Source organism: Triplophysa rosa, linkage group LG4, assembly GCF_024868665.1.
Source record: "Triplophysa rosa linkage group LG4, Trosa_1v2, whole genome shotgun sequence".
Classification (NCBI taxonomy): Eukaryota; Metazoa; Chordata; class Actinopteri; order Cypriniformes; family Nemacheilidae; genus Triplophysa; species Triplophysa rosa.
In genome coordinates, this window is record NC_079893.1 from 1,045,909 (window position 1) to 1,065,164 (window position 19,256).

Consider the following 19,256-nt stretch of genomic DNA (forward strand, 5'->3'; position numbering starts at 1 on the left):
TTGGTTTTATCAAATTACTGTATATATTTGTTGTGAAGTAGATTCTGAGTTTTATTGCATTTGCAGTATTTGCGAGAAAACAAAAAGGAACAAACCTGGGTGAACATTTACTGGATATTGCTTTTTTCAACTTTTGCAATGGATTTTCAACTTGTTTTTCTTTGACATATCAAGGTTGTCTTCGTTGTTTCTCATGAAAACCTTGGTGAGAAATGCTGTAGAGACAAAGAGCCATGTGGAACTCAAAGACATTTGGGTTCAGACGAATCCACAGAGAGTCTTCACGGTTTCACAGATCACAGTTTGGATGTCGCTGTCCTCACTTAATCCCACTTTTGTGCTGTGTCTCATTAAGTCAAAAACAGCTGATCCTAGAACAGTTTGTAAAAGTATACAAGCTCAGTGGAGAGAGATGCTTCAGTCTTGCTTCATCAATCTGTCTTCATCATCCTTTGATTACACATTTGTTGTTATGGCTACGAGTGAACCGGTGTTATGCCTCGACCCTATCAGGGGGCAGGTTTTCAAATGTCACTCATGAAAGGTTTATGAGGACATCATGAATGTTTGTCAACCGCTCTGTGATCAATGNTACAAAATATCTCCATGGAACATGATCTTTACTAAATACCGTAATGATTTTTGGCATAAAAGAAAAATCGATCATTTTGACATATACAGTGTTTTTTTGGCCATTACTAAAAATGTTTCCAAGCTACTTAAGACTGGTTTTGTGCTCCAGGGTCACATTTTATTCTCATATTTTCTATTGTAAAATCCCTTTTGCATTTTTATTTTTGGGTGAACTATTCCTTCGCTCACAATGAAACATAATCTGCAAGCACGACCAAAAAACAAAATCACAAAATGAAATCACTTTAATACCTGAAATGTTTTTCTTGGACAATTTGAGATTAAATGAAGTGATTGTGGTGTTTGCTTAATCCCTCGGCTTCTCAGATTTTTCTCCAATAATGTCTCAAACTGTGCTTAGTCAAAGTCCGTTTACGGAAGTCGTGCCGCTCGGCGGCCATGTTTGCAACGCCTCTGGGCCGCTATTTACGTCAGAGCCACATTCCTATCTGCTTGAACGGGGAAGGCAGATATTTCTTAAACCGCTGGCAAAAATCACAATTAAACAGCATTTTTCCAATCAGTGATGAAACATGACCTGAACCGTATCATAACTTTGGTTTGCTAATCTTAAATTGCGATAAAAATCACCTTTTTTGAGGTCGTCTCATCTACTGCGCCTGCACACAGGCTGGCAAGCGCCTCACGAGAGCCCCGCCCCAGAGAACCTTCAGTCTTTACTGATTGACGATTGGCTCGTTCTGCTGGAAGGCGGGACTTCCTTCCATATTGAGCGTTGCATTCGTCGTCGTTCCTCGTACGAGCAGTGGCGCATCTTGTAAATATTAATACGTTCGGCTTAGTTTTGCAAAGTGAATTCTGCAAATAAAAGTCAGTGTTTTTAATAGAAAATTATCGAAGTTAACAAATGAATACATTAGTATAAAATGAATTTCTACAATAATATAATTTCCATGTTTTCCATATTTATGTATAGCGTTATACTTTGACTGTATGTCAGCAATTGTCTCATTTACTTCCATATAAAAAGCAACCTCTGAGCAAAAAACCCTGGGTGCATTGGTCTTATCACTGCATGAAATTGTTGTATGTTGTGTGTTTAATTGAGCTTTCTGGCATTGATCACAGAGCGGTTGACAAACATTCATGATGTCCTCATAAACCTTTCATGAGTGACATTTGAAAACCTGCCCCCTGATAGGGTCGAGGCATAACACCGGTTCACTCGTAGCCATAACAACAAATGTGTAATCAAAGGATGATGAAGACAGATTGATGAAGCAAGACTGAAGCATCTCTCTCCACTGAGCTTGTATACTTTTACAAACTGTTCTAGGATCAGCTGTTTTTGACTTAATGAGACACAGCACAAAAGTGGGATTAAGTGAGGACAGCGACATCCAAACTGTGATCTGTGAAACCGTGAAGACTCTCTGTGGATTCGTCTGAACCCAAATGTCTTTGAGTTCCACATGGCTCTTTGTCTCTACAGCATTTCTCACCAAGGTTTTCATGAGAAACAACGAAGACAACCTTGATATGTCAAAGAAAAACAAGTTGAAAATCCATCGCAAAAGTTGAAAAAAGCAATATCCAGTAAATGTTCACCCAGGTTTGTTCCTTTTTGTTTTCTCGCAAATACTGCAAATGCAATAAAACTCAGAATCTACTTCACAACAAATATATACAGTAATTTGATAAAACCAAGAGTGGTTTTAGAATAAAAAGGAAGACATTTTCACTGTAAAAACTTTCCAGAACACTTCTGAGAGGAGACACGGACGCCTGCCGGATGCGATTCAAAAGCCAGCCTAAGCTTCTTCAGTCCTTCCAGTGTGAAATCACTGAGCCCTCTTACATCCTCAGCAGCACATGTAGGCTAGATAACAGCATCAGGACCAGCCTCAAAGCCCTCCCTCGCCGCAGGCGCCACATTAATTACGCCGGTGATCGTCTTCCTCTTGTCACCCAGTGCTGCGTCTCCGCGACGGCTCCACATGACTGGAGAACGGCCTCGGTCCTGTAGCTTGTTGTTGCAATTAGAATACCGCTGTAGTGTACTGACGGAAACGTCGCAGCTAAATCACCCCCGCCAATAAACGGGGAGAATAAAGCGCGTGTCAGGTGTGCTACCTGGACATATGAAGCTGCCGGGAGCGCAAATGAGGTTGGAAGGCAGCTTGTTAGGGTGACGTTCGTGCTGGAAAAGGAAGGTCAAGGTGAGGTGCATTGTGGGTAACATACCACACAGTGTGCGCATATAGGAAAATAGCATAACATGCAAAAAAAGGTATTAAGTTAGTTTGCAAGTCTTCAAAACAAGGACAATCGGTTCATAAGACAATTAGTCGGTAAATCGTGCCATTCCGTGTGATCGTTTTAAAAATGTGTCCTGCATATTTACTGTGTTTATGATGTGGGTAAAACTGCGGCACACGGCTGAATATACATGCGTCTCTTTAATAGCTCTTCAGAAGAGATTAAACATCTCGGAGTAAATTGATGGGAATTGCGCATGCAGTATAATGAGATATTAATTCACGCCGTCCCTTTTGTCCTTACAATTATCCGTGCCATTGCATGTTTACAGTCTGTAGCGTCTAAAGGTGTGAAAGCGGTATTATAACGCCATCATTTGCTCGATAACTGAACGTATCCGGTGAATATCCAGTAAACAAGCACGCTGTGGCCTTTGAGCATCCAACCACAAAACAATGAGAGAAATAAAGAGCAGCTTTGGAGAATGATAATAATTTCACGTCGCAAACGTCTTTGCATCACGTGTGGTTATTTAACACGCAAGCCACATGTTTTATCAGCGCGAGTGGCGGTTTGACATGATGAATGTGTGTAGTTTTGTAAAATGCCATTGCTTTGAGGTGCCGGGCCATTATCTGGACTAGCACGAGTCCAGCTCATGAAAATGGTAATGGGGAAAGAGTAGACACACCAGCTGGTGTTTTTGGACAGCGTTTTGTCATTTAATGGCCATTAGAGTAATGCAGGACCTTTCGCTGACTTTTGCACCAGCCGTATTGGAAAACAGATCCACCCAGATGCACCAGCGTTTTTCTAGCTTTCGTGCCGCATGTGCTTATCCTCCGAATTCTAAAGGTTAACCGTTAGAGTTTATCAACTTACACTTTTGAAAGAATAGTTTAAATGAATTCTGACATTATTTACTCACGCTGGTCCAGATCTTTCACTTTCTTTCTGCCGTGGAGCATCTGAGGTCATGTTAGGCTGCTCTTTTTACCACGGCGAGGCCCTGAAAAACACAAGAAAAAAGAAATTCACACAGATGAAAATAGATGCAAACTAAAGTGGTTGTTCATTGAATGCAAACTATACTAAAGCTTAAACAATAGTTAAATATTAAACACAACAAACATAAACGTCAACTGTAGTAAAATCACAGCTGCGATCCTTATCTTTTTATTTATTTATAGACCACTTCCCAAAATGTAAACACTCTTTTTATTTTATTTTTAAGAAATCTTACATATTAAAGATATTTGTTCAACATTTTTTGTTCTGTTCAAACATTTGTGTAGTGTGTGTAGTGACACAGGAAGTGGAGCAGCGTTGCTTATGTTTTTCAAAGTGGTCGATACATTTTGTTGTAAATAAAAACGTTTTTTTATTAAAAACAGTTATTGAGCAAGTACATAAAAAAAAGTAAAAAGATACTTGTGTATATTATGATTTGAATTATTATTAACAAAATCATAAAATCATAATAAAAACATTCAAAATAAATAAATAATCTAAAATAAATCAAATCAAATAGAAATAAGAATATATTTTGGCTTTGTGGAGACTGACTGTCAGGACAACTCAAGAGTCAAAAGCAGGGCAAATGGTTTTATTTCGACACTTTGCACAATATCACAGTGGAGAATCATAAATGAGGAGAAAAACCAGGGCGCACACTCTGCACGAGACAGCCTCTGTGTTTGTTAACTGTTTGAAAATTAACAATCTTTTAAAACCTTGAGGGTGACTCATCCTTTTAACACAATCTTAAGCGCACACAGAATGTGAAACAAATACATGGGCAGCCCACCATAACTATTGATAATTATCTGAACACATTTTTTACATTCCCCCCCTAAAAAAAAAAGAACAATTAAGCAAAAGCAACAAGTGTTGTTAGTAATGTCAGCATCAGTCAAGCACAAAGCACGTCTCTGAGCCCCGCGCTACACTAATCCTCACAGACAAGGTTTTATTGATGGAACATCATTAGCATGTTGTGCGTCTCTTTACACCCAGAAACTCGCCGAACGTCTGCTGGAAAATTGGCCGACGCGAGACACGTTTAAGCACACATTAGCAAGTGTTCTGTGGGCTCTGGGTGTAAAACGCCTGCTATCATCCGGCGGCGGGTGAGAGAGGGAATGAGGCGGGCGAGAGAAAGAGGAGGGGTCTCTTGTTCTTTCGCTCTCCACCCACGTCTTCTCATTAACTTGCGCGGCTGATGTTGGAAAAGCCTCTGTGGTCGCGGGAGACGTTTGATTGTGGAGAACTAGGAGCCGGGCGAGGTGATGGCAGCGTGTGCCACAGTCTTTATTGGCCCAAGAGACGCTTGATTGCGGTGCATTAGAGAAAGGCCAGTGTGCTGAGAAAACACAGAGCAAAGGTGACAGCGTCTAGGCCGGTTTTTCTTGTCCCGAGCGATGTTTGATTGCGGGCTGTTAAGCTGGGTGATGCACACTGTACCGATTTCCTGTCTGGGACCAATTGCTAGTGTTGCAGTACTCGAGACCGGTCTTGGTCTTGTCTGGGTCTCGACTGTCTTTGGTCTCGGTCTTGTCTTGGTCTCAGACTAAGTGGTGTGGGGATTTTTTTCAAGACCACAACTGTGGGAATCACACTAAATTGCTGGGTCATTGTCTGATTTATGTGTTAACATCATTCATGTGAGTGGATGTTAAACTTCTGGCTTTAAAAGCATTCAGCGCTGGTTCCTTATTTGATTCTTCTGGTACTTTTGTTACTCGTACTGCTGGTAAGAGAAGAATGGGGGATCGTCTTAAAGAAATCGGTCAACAAAATGAATACGCACAAAGGCCCACAATATGCCAGATGTGATTGCAAAAAACATACTTGCATGAGATCTTGTTTCTTTATTTTATAACATCTGATTTTGTATAATGATTCAATAACTCTTGAGTTAATAAGTGACTTCAGTTTTAGACACAATTGAACACAAGTCTTTGTTCTATTTTTTGACCTAAACAAATCTAGAACAAATCTGAACTTCTGTGCATTTCTGAGCAACACACAGCTATTTTGCTATTGATTAGATAAAAAAGCAATGAAACTAATTAAGTCACTGAATGTTTTGTTTTGTTGAAGGTCACAGACTTACATTTATCTTGGATATTTACCGTTTTTTTTTTATGTTTAGTTGTTGGAATTTTTACCTGCACAAAAATTGTAATGTTACAGTAGGTGGGTGATAAAACATGGAACATAAAACATCCTACACATACATTTCTGCACAATAAATCACCCAAGTTACTTCTATTATTATTTTATTATGACTTTTTAGTGTTTTGTGGATCTTTCCAATGAATTTTGGGAGTGCTGGTCTTGGTCTCGACTTGGTCTCGGTCTCGGCCTGTCTTGGTCTCGACTTGGTCTCGGTCTCGGTTTTGGTGGTCTCGACTACAACGTTACCAATGCGGTAGCAGAAAGGAAAGGAACACGGGGGCGAAAGGAAAGCGAGAGCTATGATGGCGGTTTCTGCTGTAGTTTGGTTCCAGCGGGTAATTCTTTCTCATTCTAAAGTCAACCTGGCCACTTAGCAGCTGTCTCGTGTGATTTTACATTTACATTTATGCATTTGGCAGATGCTTTGATCCAAAGCGACTTCCATTGCATTGTATTATACATTTGTTTCTGACTGTGTGCAATCCCCTGGGATCCAACCCATGACCTTGGCATTGCTAGTGCCACGCTCTAACCACTGAGCCCAAGGAAAGCATGGGCTCTGGACTGCTGAGGCCTCCCTTTTCTTTCCTACCGACACATTTGAATCGCTGAGCTGGGTGACGGTCCATCTCACAGGCCGCGTCTCAAAATCCCGGGGAAATTAGCAAGCGGTCACACCCGGTAACCTCATCACGCCGTTTTTCACTTTTCCATAAAATCTCGTACATCCGAGCGACCTAATTCAAAGAACTCAAAAATGTGCATAGAACAGGAGATAGTTCAGCCCAAAATGAACACTGCTTCATCCTTTATTCCCCATCATGTCATTCCAAACTTGTGTGACTTTCTTTCTTTTGCAAAGAAGATATTTGAAAGAACGTTGAAAACCAAACAACACTTAACCACATTGACTTCCATTGTGTGAGCACTGAGACATTTCTCAAAATATCTTCCCCTGAGGAAAGTCTCACATAAAGGTTTTAAACAGCATGAGGGTGAATAAATGATCAATTCCATGGCTGAACTGTGCCTTTAAAACGAAAGCTCTAGCACATTGAAGCTGGCTGTCTTTGTGGTTGGCACAGCTAGTGCCTGGCGGGCTTTTGCTACGCTCGTGCCAACTTTTAAAAACCACCGCTAGAACCCCGACCACGCCAAGTTTGAAACTGTCACGATGTTTACAGAACTCACCTGTTGGCAGTTCATTTCAATTACGTATCTGCTTCGGGATATCGGAAGACGGGACGAGGCTCCTTAATGCACATATGGGGAGCATCAATCACGGGGAAGTGAGGACCGTACGCACCTGCTGCTGGAGACTTCACACGATGTTGGATGGCGGTGTTGGGTACAGAAGTTTGACAGTGCAGAGACCCAGGGGATGTCATTGCTGGCGAGGTGATTAGCCAGTTTATAATTACTCAATATGCCACCTGTATGACAGATAATGCGCCTAATTTATTGATGTAGTTAAATCAATTTCGCATTTGTCTGAAGAGTTCATTATGTAAATTTTGATAGGAACAAAGCGACGTACATAAAAAGGATTCAACGCATCACGTGACGTATCGGGAAGCGTTTCTGATCCAACATCTGTCGTCTGATTTGCGAGAGAGTGACGGGGTGTCACTCGACTTTATTTCATCCGCACATGTGTAGTCGAGGAGCATTCTGATCAGAGCTATAGGGCTGACAACCATATCCACCGTTCTTATACAATACAATATAAAATACCGTGTACATTACCTATATTTCTGCATGTATTGTGGCAATTCCGGCCCAGTGTGTGTTGAATTTCAACAGGAACAAACATGACAAAGTCAACCGACAGCAATGTGAAAAACTACACTCTCAGTGTCAATATTATCACATTGTTTGTGTTATGCTATTTTGTGTTAATATTTGTGTGAAATAAATGCAACTAAGTTGTGTAAAAACTAACACAAAACGTGTTGTCCCAAGAAATAACACAGAGATGTGATCGGTTAAGGACTGTAACTGAACACAACTGTTTTTAGAGTGTAAAAGAATGCGTAGATGCATGAAAGTTGTGAAAAAAATCTTGTTCCGTCAACTATTCATTTTGGAACAGACCCTAAAATACACAGAAAACATTAGCATTGTGTTGTTAAGCACGAACATGGTCAACCACTACATCTTTATTGTTATTTCGGCCAATTTGTCCCATTTCAATTTTCTGCAAATAAAAAAAGAGAAATGTTGTCACTAGTTTACATCATTTTATTTAAACGTTTACCTAGAAATAGTAATATTCTCTCTCTCTCTGTATATGTGTGTGTGTAAATAAAAATGTATTTATTCATTTGAATATATGTATATTTTAATTTAAATATTATGTATGGATGCATAAAAAATTAGTAGAGCACTCAAAATTTATTTTCAGTTTTTCTCAATTTACTATTTATATATTTACATAGCATACCCCCCTTCCCCTCCCCTCTCTTGACCCATGCACTACTGAACTCTGACTACATCCGCAGGTCCTTCCAAGTCCCCCCCACAACACACACTGACCCGCACCAGTCACTTAATGCAGCATTGGACTGCTCACTACCTCATTCAGCATCGGTCTGCTCCTCTTCTGACAGGTTAAACAAAGCCGCTCTTTGTCACTTTAAACAGACTGAGAAGCTCTTTGCACCTCACCCTGTCTGCCCTTATCTATCTTCTTTTTCTATTTTAAATATCCCTGCTTATAAAGTTGTATTTTATATATACTGTATATATATATAATCTGTATTTTTTATATATTTTTTTATTCTGTGTTAGTGTTATTTGTATGCACCATGGGTCTGAGAGTAACGCAATTTCAATCCTCTACATATATGTCCTGTACTTGTGGCAGAATTGACAATAAAGCAGACTCTGACTCTGACTCAGACATCAGCGCTCTTCCCAAGATTCTCCCGTTCTCATTCCCTGGACTTTCAAGAAAGAAAGAACAAAGAGGGTTAATATTACGTTCTGCGTCATATTATTCATTTGAGTTTCAAAGGATAGTGTGCTATCCATGACAACACCCAAGCTTTAACCTGTGAGGAAGGGTGGATTGCATTATTGTCAATGTGCAGGGAACAATTATTAGATTTAGACAAAACAGATATGGTACCAAGTTACCAACGAGTAGGGCCTCAGTTTTGTCGCCATTTAATTTCAAGAAATTAGCTGAAAGTCAATCTTTAATTTCGGCTAGACAACTGGACAGATATGGAGGAGGAAAAGAACCAGTGGGTTTAGCAGACAGGCACATTTGGGTGTCGTCCGCATAACAGTGAAAATGAATACCATGCTTCCTTAAAATGTAACCAAGAGGGAGTATGTAGATAATGAACAAAAGTGGGCCCAAAACAGGACAAGTATGCATTAGTTAACAGTCAGCTGCCAGCAACAGATCATTGGTAATTCTAACAAGAGCAGTCTCAGTACTATGTTTCCCTGTCTAAACGTATCCGTGTTTGTCCGTGTGAGTTTGTGACAGCCAAAGCTGTATAACAGACTCAAGGGCTGTTTAATAGAGAAAATTCATGAAATGGAAAATGCGAGTGTCGGAGCTTTACAACAAAAGTCTTTTAAAAGCCTCAGAGCAGAATGAAGAATGTCTGGAAGAGCGCTCGATTAAAAAGAGATTGCAAAGCTTTATAGTAAAGATACTCTTTGAGAAGCACAGAGGACACAGACGGGAATGAGACATCACATGATCTCTTAAATATCTCTTGGATTGCAATGACAGACGCGGAACAATTATTTAGAAATAACAGCCCGGTCTTATGGCAGTTTGTGGCATTGGCACAACATTTGGAATCTATTGATTTGTGTTCATGGACATGAATTTCTCCTTTTTTTCATGTCAGTCAGCACGACTTTTAATGCACAGACCACATGTATGTACATTTATATATTTATAACCTGTTATCAAAAGAAGGTGTACATATTTAAGGAGGTGGCCAACCAACACCTTACTTCACCCCAAACCATAAAATCACAGCGGCAAAGGCTAATTTTGCTAAAACGCCAGTTTCACGAAGGGGCAAAGCAACGTTAAATGGCTACCCTAACTCCGCCCCTAGACCTGACGTCACAGGAGAAGAGTCAAATCATTACAAAACATACGAATGAGATCTAGGAAACAGGAATTCACACTAATGAGCCATGAACAAGAATTAATAGATTTACTGTTTTAGAATTCCTGTGAGACTGTGTTGGAAATTATTATTAAGAAACAGATTATAATAAATAATGCACCTGTATAGTTTCAAAAGAGGTCTCAGCGTGTCTCAAACTGGACTCAGATTTGGTCAGACACAGCAGTCTGTGATCCAACATCAAATCGCAAATTTGTTTCTGTTCTTTTTTTAAACTTGAAACACAACCTAGAACTCTGAGAAATGAAAGAGCAACCTCAGAGCAATACTATTTCAAGAAAAAGTGAAATACAATGAAAATGCATGTGAGCTTTAACATCCACTAAAATGAATGGAGTCAGAAATGAGATGCAGCACCGTTGACCGTCCACGAGAAGGGCATGAGACATCTAGATAGGATCTCAATTTCCATTCACATTGAGCAACACATCCCCACATTTGTTACTGTAACCTTGATGTGTTATGCACTGTGAAACTCACCATCTCTTTCATACACAGTAATATTACACTTCTTTTATTATATAGAACCCGTATGACAGATGAGCTTGTACATTAAGGAAACGTGACCTGCGCCGGCTTCGCACTTAACAGAAGCTCGAGCCGGCCCTTTCACCCTAGTGGACCACACTAAAAAAAAAGAGTAAATGAAATATGACGACTATATTGAGCCCTGCTTAAATATCTCTGTCTCTGCTTGTCAGATGAAGATGAACGACGGAGGCCCTAACGCGACGCGCTAATGCATCACAGAGAATATACGACTGCCGCTCTCTCCGGCGCAGCTCCTCCAAATTCTGTGTGTTCTGTCGAAGCCTTTACTGCAGCACGGCTGAAAAATGACTGCATCTTAAGTGCACTCGCTGGCTTTTTTAGATCTTGGCGGGCGTTCACAGTCAAGACCGGATATCCATCACGGTGGTGAGAAAACAGCGCTCTGTTTAGGAGGGGGAGGAAAATATAGTGACCTCACACGCATCCTGAAACAATATCTGAAAATGAATTATTTTCGGATTATTAGGACATCGAATTTAGAAGGGGGATTAAAGTGTGCCACATAAAAAGCTCTGTTGAAGACTGAGGGAGCGAATAAATACATTCATTATATTGTAAACTGTTGAAACTGTTTTTGTTGTTGAAAAATTTTAGGAGGAATATCTAAGACTGTTGATAAACGTAACCTCTGACATGTTTTCCTCTGAGTTTTTTACATTTAATATCAAATACGTTCTGAAAAATATCCTACAACATATATATAACGACACGAGGTTGAGTAAATAATGACAGAATTTTCATTTCTTTCTGTACTAGTCCCTTAATCTCATTGCTTTTTGGATATTCAAAGAAGCTCCACTGTGATTTTGCATTTGCAGTTTTCCATGGTAACTGTAGTCATAACAATGTCTTCTCTCGCCGTCTAATTTTAAGGATGGATTCAGACAGAATCGTAACTTGAACTCAACTTTCCAGCGTCTCGGTATGAATGTGGTAATGTGAGCATTAGCTCTGGGTGCCGTTTCATTATGCGCTGCCTCACATTCATCTCTCATCTGCTAACGTATCCCAGGGGGCCGTGCTCCTCGGAGGCCTAAATATCCCGCAACATTCATTTGTTCACCAGAACTGTACTTAACCGCTAGTGATGGAGCTTACGAGAGTTAATGGGGTGCAAAACTGCAGCTATTGCTTTTCAAATCAACCCCAGAAGATGCTCCGCAAGAACATTTTTTAGACGTTGCGTGCTTGTGTTGGCAGATTTACATTCAGAACTACAAGTAAAAAAAATGGTTTTGCTGTGTTTTGAAAAATAGTGTGCTCCCTTGCTGTCTACTGACGAAATAGAGAGCTTCATAAACTGACTGTGGCGCATCTCATAGCGTTTCTCAGTAGACTTAACTGATGAATGAAACTAACCAGGTTCAAAATATTTCTCTTAATTAAAACAAAACTTAAATAAAAACAACATATTCCTAAATAGTAGCTGGAAATGAAATGTTAGAAACCTTGCAATGGCGAGTTCAAGTCAAAGCAGTAAAATTATATACTGGTAATAAATAAAACCTAAATAAAAATGTAGGAAACCTAAACCTAAATGGCAATGTTGAAAGACAAAAAAAAGGTAAATAAAATAGCACATACTGTAATGATAAATGAAAATGAACATGAAAACTAAACATATAAAAGAAAGCTAATTCTAAATATTACTAAAAGCACAACAAAATTTAAATAGAAACTAAAAAAGTCTGCAAACAAATATTGGGCAAAATACTTTTTACATTTTGTTTTAGTATTTTTGGTCTCTTTCCGCTTGTTTTTACTATGGCAATGACACTTGGTTTTTGAACAAAGCCTTTGTATTTTTTATTATTTCACTTCCATACACCACACCTATAGAAATATGACTGGTGTAACTGTATTTATTATAAAAATGATGTTAAATACGAATGTATATGAATATATTAAAACTGTTATTATGGCAAAGGGCATCCATTCTAAAAAAGCAAAATGCCAAAGGCAACATTTCTTAGTTTAGGCCAGAAGCATGAAGGAAAGCGACAGAAATGAATGACCGAATTCTGTGCAGTTGACCAAGTCATTGGGTCGATCAGTGCAGTCAACAAGACTTTAAACTCCCAAGTAAGAAATGCCTCATTAGTTTCTGTTCTCATCCAAATTTAAATTCCTGTCTTCCTTGGACTGCGGTTATAGCTACCAGACCCTTCGTCCTCCGCTAGTTCAACCGTGACTCAAATAAAGCTTTCCCTGCCACACAAAGTTGATCAAGTTTTCCTCGTCCAAATCGAGAAATCCAGGATAGTTTTCATCTACTTTGGTTAAGATGTTTGTGCGATGCTCTACTTGCCAGCAGCAATGATGGCTGGCACTAGAAAATAAGAAATGTGCATGAACGTGTTCCCAGAGGAAGAGTTTGGCTGCCGTCGCCCTGTTGAGAAGATTAATGGGCCATGAGATTCATCGCAGTGAGTTTATGGAGCTCCATCCAAACATCTAATGAGACGGTTACATCTGAGAAAGCTTTTAGCGCCCTCGAGCTCCAGGTTACGACCTCGGAAGGGAAAAGTCAAGTTTTTTTGTATTGGCAAAGTATCTCAGCATCTGGAGCGCAATAATGAATTGACCGTCTTCTCTGAATGTACTAGCACCTTTGACAGTCGACATTAAGACCTCGGAAAGCATCGCCTGTGAAACGACAATTAAAAAGTCTGCTTTAAGGTCACCTCCTCTGAATGGAAGCCTGATTTTCAAAGGACCAGATTTAAGAAGTTACTACTGGTATTGTTGCCGTTCCAAGACGGTGTGCCCGCGGACCACCTACGATCCCGTCCCTGACTGTTTGATGCATTTTCTCCATCTGGTAAAGTCCAATCTGATGTGGGTGTTTGTTCACACCACCTGGAGCCAATCCAACCCATGAGTCAAATCTAGCGAAACAGTACGCTTTACCATATAAAGATAGACTTTTGTTGACATCCAAGCAATGAAACCTTAAAAGAGCACTTTGCATAAGAAAACAGAGGAAGACTCTCTTCCGACACGAACCGCTTTGAGAGCTACAGGAATTCTGCCAAACAATTACTGAAGTCCCCAGCAATACGCCCCAACACAAACAGCTGCTTCTCGCACCGCAAGAGCACAGAGAGCTTAATGTTTAGTCAAATCGACTACAAGAGGCAACAATCGATAGATAGTCGCAGACTCTGATGATAGAATACAAGCCCAACACCACCCCACAAACACAGCTATTGAAACATGGTGAGACGATCATTACGGAGGGCGATGTCAGTATTGACCACCTGCTCTGTGTCATCCACTGAACACTACAGCCGTTCCTCATCGCCTCTCTCTCTCTCTCTCTCTCTCCACCAAAATAGAAAGCATATGGAGAAAGCCAGAGCTGCCGTCTTCTCTTCTGAAGGGGTATTACATAAGTGATATATAAGCCCGTAGATTCTCTTACGCTTCAGCATAATGCCGTTGAAAGTGGACTTTACTGGTGGTATTTCAAGTCAAAGATGAAAATGTGGAGACTTTCTTGGCACTATTCATGCACATGTGCTTCCTATATATGAAGAGTTCATTTGCATGTTTTTTGTCATTCCAAGTAATATCAGTCAAACTGCAGTTGGCTTGTTTTGATGAACAATCAAACACAATAACACACAATTAAAACATTATAGCTGGGGGTGTGACTAGACACTTATCCCACGAGATTAATAGACTTTTTTAAAGAAATCCTCAATGATGAAATATATAGAGAAAGGTAGTCTTTTATTCACCTTAAAAACACAGTCGGACGCCACGAGATCTCCTCACACCCCTATTGATAACATAATGTTTGAATAAAATATGTTTTCTGTATATATAGAAATGTAATATAGAAATATAAATGCACAATCTCATTGTAACTATTTTATGATTATTGATCTCATTCGTACATTTTAGTCTGATCTGTGGTTAGGATTAGGGCCGGGCTTCATTCTTGCTTCTTATCTAATAATCATATGTTTTTTTATGATTTATACTATACTATACTCAAATGAAATTGTTACAAATTGTAATCATACGAATACGAAATAAGTTAAGTTGGATCATTTTTTTTATAATATAAAACTTCACCATTCTAAAAATAGTTGTTAGAAAATGATGATATGTGGTGCAAAATGTTAATAATTCATTAGTCATTTTCAACCCCCTAAAAAAGCTTCACAAATCAGTTCTGCAAAGACAAACCCTTCTGTCAGCTATTAGCCTGACTACATCAGACTTCATACTTCCGCTCAATTTCAGTTCAGTTCGCTTCTGTACTCAGTCTGATATAGCAAACCAGCTCCCAGATGATCTCCGGCTCCGCACCAGCCGTCCAACCAACCAACAGAGGGCTGGCTGAGAGCCGTGACGTAGACGCTAAGCGCCAAATATAAGATTGTAGTTTAGGTTAGAGAAATCTAAAACGACAGCGGACATGGAGACACGGGATGCTGTTCGCTCTGTTGTGGAGAATATTCCCGGCGTTTGCCAACTGAAGCCCGAACAAGAAGAGTGTTTGGTTGACATGTTGAATGGAGGTGATGTTGTGGCCCTACTCCCGACAGGTTTTGGGAAAAGTTTAATTTATCAACTGTTACCGATCGTCAGCGAGAAACTGGGGAGGCCAATGTCCGGCAAGGCGATAATTGTGATTTACCCACCTCGGTGACACTGCTCCGTGATGGCAAGTCCATGGCCTTCCTCGGTTTTTTTATGGTCTTTGGAGTTTTAGAGGGTGTATCTCGGTCTCTTTTATCTGTCGAGCTCGACCTGGCACCCTTTTGACATGTCAGTGTCGCCTTTCTTTTCCAATCCTTGAACATTGCCATGTCATGCTGTAATCTTGCAATTAAATTGACTCGAATTGAACGAAGAGCTGTGTTTAACAGAACTAATCCTAACTTTGACAGTTGGCTGCAAATATTTTCTTGTTCGTCTCTACTGTCAAATATGAGTTTAGATGCACTAACTGTACCGTGGATGCGTAGATTTACTTCACATAATCTGCAAAAGTCGTTCACTCCGATATTTCGCTCGATGGTTTTGTTTTCGCTGCATACCTGTGTTTACAGCGGAAGTTCGAGGCGGCTGAGCCGGAGCATAACATACGTCATAAGCAAACGTGATGTGATTGGCTTACGGGTACAGCAATGATTTTAAACTTCAGACAAGCGCTTGTCAGTTATGCCCTTCCAGACTCTGTCTATACGCAGTAGAGAAGTAGCAGAGTTTGGTATTACCAGGCTAGTCAGCTATAGATACACTCTTAAAAAAGCTGCTTCAAAGATTCTTTGATGCCAAAGAAGACCCATAAAGAAACGCCTTTATGGGTCTTATTTTCTGGCGAAAAAAGGTTCTTCAGATTATAAAAAGTAAGAAAGAGATGCTTTTTAAAGAACCTTTGACTAAATGGTTCTTTGTGGAACCAAAAATGTTTTTTCAATGGCATCGCTGTGAGGAACCTTTTAAGCACCTTTATTTTTAAGAGTACATCTAACATTTTCAGTGACATTTAAAAAAACCCTCTCACACCGACCAACCATCCAGCATGATGAAGTTTCTACAATTACTCTATATTATTCTATACAAAAACTGTTACGTAATCCCTTAGAAATGTAAGTTTGAGGTGTTGAACTGTTCTGAACATGATAAATGCATTCACTGTAAATCAATAAAGAAATTAAACTCACATAAAAGTTTTCATTGACCACTTTTTTTACATAAAATCCTGTATTTAGAGGCGTTGTTTTTATACATTCTTTCTGGGCTTGTTGCCTCTATTTTGTGTTTATATGTATTTCTCTTATATTTTTCTTATATGTATACCTCCACCTCACATGTGTGCCCCATAAAAAAAGAAATCCTGAGGAAGAGAAAAGTTCTTTGACACAAATATCCCTCCATATTTTTTCTATAGCCCTTATCTGGGTCTCGGAAGCGCTGAAGCCTCCACATTTTATATTCATAGTTTTCACGACAACCTTTCAGAAAACGTTTCAGTCGCAAAAACGCTAGAGTGATGAATAGTTTAGTATTTACGGTTCAAAGCACATATGAGTGTATCCGTGGCAACCAGACTGTTTCATACTTGTAAAAAGAAACTGATAAGATTTATATCCCCCCCACACACAAACACACACACCTTATGTGTCCCTGAAGGATACGGTGACAAAAACCACAGGTCATGACCTTTCTCCCGCCTATCAAATTAATGCAGACTGCTGTTTCAGCACATCCCAGATCATATTGTACAGCCTCCAAACCACCCATGACATCTGTATATCATACTTATAATACATCAGTGTCATTTCAGAGCTGAGGCTTTGATTTGTGGCCGCGGACCCTCGATGAAACTTGCTCTGAGAGCCTGCCCCCGTGCACCATTTCATTTTCATAGGTTGCCTTGTCTGCGAATGATTCATGCAATGCTGCGAAGAACTTCATAATCTCCTAAGAGAAATCACAGATGACATCACTTTAATATCTCAGTCATTTCCATACCCTCAGATAGTTTCAAACCTGTATACATTTATTTTGAAGAATGTCATTAAGCAAACAGATCTCATGCCCCATTGACTCCCATAGTATTTATTTTCCCTACTATGGCAGTAAATGGGGGATGAGATCTGTTTGGTTACTGACATTCTTCCAAATATCTTTCTTTGTGTTCAGCAGAACAAATAAATATATACAGGTTTAGAGCCACTCGAGGGTGAGTAAATGGTGACAGATTTTATTTTTGGGTGAACTCCTTTAAGTCTCATCTGTTTCTCAGATATTTCTCCTGAGTAAGAGTCGGAACTCTCATAAATGTCTATTAAAGTTTTAAAAGAGATGTCAAGTCTGCAATCAAAAGTCAATATAATTGAAGATCTCAATATGAACTCAAACATTCCTCATCACATGTACTCAAAGTAGCCTCAGAGCAATCGTGTGATCAATCATTTTTTATTGCCTTCAATAATTGATACATGTTTGCACGACCGTAAACCTGTTGACATAACCGTGTGTGGTCCAAGCATGACTTGTATTAAAGTGGAGGTGTAATGTTTGCCGGGCGTCACAGATGAACAGGGTTAAATGGAGCGTGTCAGCTCATTGGACATGGTTTACGATGTCATGGGGAGAAAGGTGAGTCTACATTATTCATTCATGAGGACAAAAGGTTGAGCCCTTATAAAACTGTAATGCGCTCGACATATAGATGCACACACCAGCGCATCAGTACTTCAAAGTTCCCCTTTGTTCCCATGTAAACACAGAAGCCGATTAAATCACTGGGAACTTACGCTGAACCCGGTATGAGTCAATGAAAGCAGTGCTTTTACTACGTCTGAACTTCCAATCCAATCAAAACACAAAATACACTGCCGGTCGCATTTTAAATTAGTCCTATGCTTAAATTAGTTTTATAGACAAAAATGTTTTTAAAATGAACGACTTCGACTGAATAATAACACAAAAGAATAAAACGATTTCATACTGATTAAAAAGCATCTCAGGGTGAGACCTCAAAAAGCTGCTTGCTAAAATAACAAGAGAATATTTTGGGGTGTCTATACGTTGATTTCGTTCCCATTAATAGTATTCTAAAATGTGAAAGTAAAATCCCAAACCTTTGACTGGTAGTGTAATGAAATGAAAAGCAAACAGAGTGAGTTTTTTATATTTCAACTTGTACCTGCTACAAGATCAGATCAGATTCTGTGGCCATCTTTAAGAACCGTCTGAAAACACATCTCTTCCGTCAGCACCTGACCCATCAGTTCTGACTTCTATCTCTTTTCTACTCTATCTATATATATTAAAAACATAAAAAACTTAGCTCTGTACACTGTAGTAGGGTTTGTGAGACATGTTTTATTGCACTTATGCTTTTTGTTTTCCTAATGTTGACCCAATTGCTTCAATTGTTCACCCAAATTGTGCGTCGCTTTGTATAAAAGCGTCTGCTAAATGACTCAATGTAAATGTAACTTGGATCACCAGGGCACTTAAAATCAAATCATATCACTATCCTCGCTTTATTCTTAAAGGAGGTAATAAAAACAACAGTTCTGCAAAATATGAAAATATTGTACTGATTTACTCACCCTCAGGTCTTATTTTATTTTATTAGAACGTCTGTGTGGTCCTCTGCCATTCAGCACAGCTGACTGAATTATCCTGCCTGGCTCCGGAAAAAGAGATGAAATGAGTCAGAAATGAGTCACATTTATTCCATTATTCCTTTAAGATACACTTATAAATTCAGTCCTCACAGTCCCATAACTGAGCTCTGTGTGTCACACTCATCAGATTGATTGACATGTTTGATAACGCGTCATATTCTGAATCGGCTCACACAATCCACATTCAGAAATTTTATGAAGAAAATGAAACAGCTTTTCCATCAAAACACAACATTAAGACACTATTGCAGGGTGTTGCATGATGGTTGCTAAGGTGCTTTGGGTGGTTGCTAACCAGAGCCCAAACAGTATCTCTACAGTATTCTATAAAAATTAAAATGAG

General features: G+C 39.5%; 1 long non-coding RNA gene across 1 annotated transcript; it reads right to left on the bottom strand.

The window, feature by feature from the left end:
* Positions 1-2,779: 2,779 nt before the first annotated feature.
* LOC130552691 (uncharacterized) lies at positions 2,780-18,862 on the bottom strand. The gene is made up of 3 exons (XR_008962776.1): positions 18,836-18,862; positions 3,782-3,862; positions 2,780-2,794 (listed from the first exon to the last, which is right to left on the bottom strand). It is a non-coding gene; the product is annotated as an uncharacterized LOC130552691 (long non-coding RNA).
* Positions 18,863-19,256: the final 394 nt, after the last annotated feature.